This window comes from Mizuhopecten yessoensis, unplaced genomic scaffold, assembly GCF_002113885.1.
Source record: "Mizuhopecten yessoensis strain PY_sf001 unplaced genomic scaffold, ASM211388v2 scaffold716061, whole genome shotgun sequence".
NCBI classification, from domain to species: Eukaryota; Metazoa; Mollusca; class Bivalvia; order Pectinida; family Pectinidae; genus Mizuhopecten; species Mizuhopecten yessoensis.
Genome location: NW_018479928.1, coordinates 132,074 through 136,239, shown reverse-complemented (window position 1 = coordinate 136,239; position 4,166 = coordinate 132,074).

Below are 4,166 nucleotides of genomic sequence, written 5' to 3'. Positions count from 1 at the left end.
TATATAAAATTCTCCAAAATTTGCCATTGAATCCCAATTTATACATTTTATACATTAGCCCTTTGATCCATAGTGTTGAACGCTTTTTGATTGTCAAGAAAAGCTGCATATACTTTCGATCTCTTCTCAATATAATAAGAGATATATTCTTTCACAATGAAAGCAGCCGTAATGCTACCGCATTGTTCTCTAAACCCCTGTTCCAATTTGTTTTCTAAAAAATTCTGTAAAACAGGTGATAACGTTATATCCCTGTAATTATCCATTGATACTCTATCTCGTTTCCCTCCCTTGAATAAAGTTATCACAATACCATATTTAAAATGTTCCGGATAGCTTTCGCTTTCGATAATGTTATTAATCATATGTACAATTATCTCCATCATAGTGTTACTAGCATATTTTATATGTTCTAATACTAATCCATCATGTTCCCCCGCTTTGCCACAGTTCATATTAGAAATAGCGCGCTTCACTTCTGGTAAAGATACCGGATGATCACATATACCATCAGAGTTGTTATAACTTTCTATATGCATGTTACGCGCGGCATTCTCAATATAGATCTTAAAGTTATCATCAAAGTGTGGTTGACTTAGGGGACATGCTAGTCTACTAAAGTGATCGTACCTAGCTTCTGTCACAATATCCGAATCACGCGTGATTTTCCCGTTTACTAAAAGTTCACATGAATGTGAATTTTTCCCTATTGACCTCTTCCGTCGTACGGCCTGGTAAAACGTACCAATATCTATCGATGCTAATGACTCTAATTCCGCAAATTGTTCACGCTCGTAGTCTTCGCGAGCTATATTTAGTTTATTGCGAAAACTTCTCTTAGCAGACATATAATTCGAATAAGATTCGAACTCGAAACCTCTTGGTCGACCTTCACTTATCCACAACAACCTGATAGTTCTCATCCTAGCATGCAGTGATTTAACTTGACGAGAATTCCAATACGGTCTTAAGTAATGCTTATATTGTTTCATAGACAGCGTTAATTTCGCTGCATTATTAAACAAATTCACTATATTTTCGATGTTTTTTTTACTGTAAAGATGTAGTTTCAATCATCGCGTCAAGTGATTGTTTATAGTTATTGATGTGCATCTCGGTCACCTTCTTCCAGTTTACAGAGTAGTCAAGAGTTATAGTATGACGCTTAGAAAGTAGTACGCGTAATGTAAGTTGTATAGGTCGATGATCAGACACGTTTAGAAACTGGTCATCGCATATACGACACGATTCGACAAGATCAATTTTAGATATCGGCACCAGAACATGGTCAATCATAGACACCCTACCACAGAAAGGCAAGTGTAATTTGGCCCATCAGACCAGTTTTGGGAATTGGCAGATATCAGAAATCGATCTCGCATAAACTGCTGCAGAATTCGCCCTCTCTCGTTAGCTTCAGCACTGTTTTTACTACCAAATTCTTTTGATAAATGAGCGTTAAAGTCTCCCATTACTATTACTGATCCATTTTCAACATATCATACATATCACATAGACATTGCATTGTATCTTTATAATCACATAGAGGTAAATTAGTGGACGGCATCAGTACACCAATAATATAATACGACATATTTCCAATATCAACATACCCATTACCCTTTCGTTGCCATCTTGAAGTAGAGGCGTTACCTTAAGATTTTACGCCATGGCATAGCAACTCCTCCAAAACCACGACCTTTCCTATTTTCAGGTTCTATTGCTATCCTGTGTCACATCTTCCGATATATTTGAAATCGTTGTCGATACTATCGAGGAAGCCCAATTGCTCCGGCATTAACCAGTGTTCTGCTAAAAAACTGATATCAGAATTACAAAGTGTTTCACATAAATATGGTGAACCAAACATAACACCGCGTATATTCCAGCTCTGTAATTTCACGGCAGCTAGAATGATAAGAGCAAGCACAGCAATAAGGTATGATATACACTTAATCATTGAGCCAGTCATCTTGGTACCTATCGTAGTTGTAGACCCCTCACAAGAAAATGGATCTATCGTTTTAACCCCTTACCAGAGAAGTGCTTCATCGTTCTAACTTCTTATCAGATAAAGGTTCTACCGTTCTTACCACTCACTAAACAATGGCTCCATCATTATAACCCCGCGCCAGACAAAGACTCAACCGTTCTAACCCCTCAACAGACAAAGGCTCCATCATTCTAACCCCGCACCAGAGAAGGGAATTACCGTTCTAACCATGCACCAGACAAACGCTCCATCATTCTAACCCCTCACCAGACAAACGCTCTACCGTTCTTACCCCTCACCAGACAAGGACTCTACCGTTCTAACCCCTCGCCAGACAAGGGCTCTCCCTAACCCTAACCAGACTAATGCTCTATCGTTCTAACCCCACACCAGAGAAGTGTTCCATCTTTCCAACCCCTCATCAGACAAAGGCTCTACCATTCTAACCACTCACCAGACAAAGGCTCCATCTTTCTTACCCCGCACAATACAAAGTCTCAACCGTTCTAACCCTTCAACAGACACACGCTCCATCATTCTAACCCCGCACCAGACAAAGGCTCAATCATTCTAACCCCTCACCAGAGGAAGGATTTACCGTTTTAACCCTGCACCAGACAAAAGCTGCACCGTTCTAACCCCTCACCAGACAAAGTCTCAACCGTTCTAACCCCTCAACAGACAAACGCTCCATCATTCTAACCCCGCACCAGACAAAGACTTTATCATCCTAACCCCGCGCCAGACAAAGACTCAATTGTTCTAAACCCTCAACAAAGGCTCAATCTTTCTAACCCCTCACTAGAGGAGGGAATTATCGTTCTAGCCCTGCACCAGACTTTAGCTCAACCGTTCTAGCCCCGCACCAGACAAAGCTCCCATCATTCTTACCCCTCACCAGAGAAGAGATTTACCGTTCTAACCCCTCACCAGACAAAGGCTCCATCGTTCTAACCACTGAACAGACACAGGCTCTACTGTTCTAACCCCTCACCAGAAAAAGGCTCTAACGTTCTTACCACTCACCAGACAAGGGCTTTACCGTTCGAAACCCTCGCCAGACAAGGACTCTACCGTTTCAACCCTTCACCAGACAAGGACTCTACCGTTCTAACCCCGCACCAGACAAAGGCTCCCATCATTCTTACCCCTCACCAGCGAAGGGATTTACCCTTTTAACCCTGCACCAGACTAAAGCTCAACCGTTCTAACCCCTCACCGGACAAAGGCTCCATCATTCTAACCCCTGAACAGACACAGGCTCTACTGTTCTAACCCCTCACCAGAGAAGGGATTCACCGTTCTAACACTGCACCAGATTAAAGCTCAGTGGTTCTAACCCCGCACCAGACAAAGGCTCGATCATTTTAACCCCTGAACAGACACAGGCTCTACTCTACTTCATGCCAGGTGAGCTAAAAATATATATCAGGTGTAGGAATTCAATACTACGGTTCAACGACAGAAAGTACAAAAAAATATACCAGGTGTAGAATTCAATACTACGGTTCAACGACAGGAAGTACAAAAATATATATCAATTTTCAGTGATTTCTCAAAATTTGTGTTACAGAAATTGGTGTTCACGTTTCTTTAACCAGGCTTTATTTCTACTATTGAACCCAATAATCACAGCTACAATTATCTACATGTTTGAGACAACTCTTTGCCCAAGGAATATGATATGACTTTGTTATACCGGTAGGTATGATTGGCCAGTACAATGTTAGACTTTGTTATACCGGTAGGTATGATTGGCCAGTACAATGTTGAATTTGTTATACCGGTAGGTATGATTGGCCAGTACAATGTTAGACTTTGTTATACCGGTAGGTATGATTGGCCAGGACAATGTTAGACTTTGTTATACCGGTAGGGATGATTGGCCAGTACAATGTTAGACTTTGTTATTCCGGTAGGTATGATTGGCCAGTACAATGTTAAATTTGTTATACCGGTAGGTATGATTGGCCAGTATAATGTTAGACTTTGTTATACCGGTAGGTATGATTGGCCAGTACAATGTTATTTGTAGTAAACACGTTTAACTGTAGCGGATTGTCACTGTGAATCATCCCACACATAAATGTACCAACGTCAACATTAAAACAATGAAAAATCAATGACTGTTTTTTTCCCCTTTATTATGGATTTTTTTTTGTTTCATCTTTTC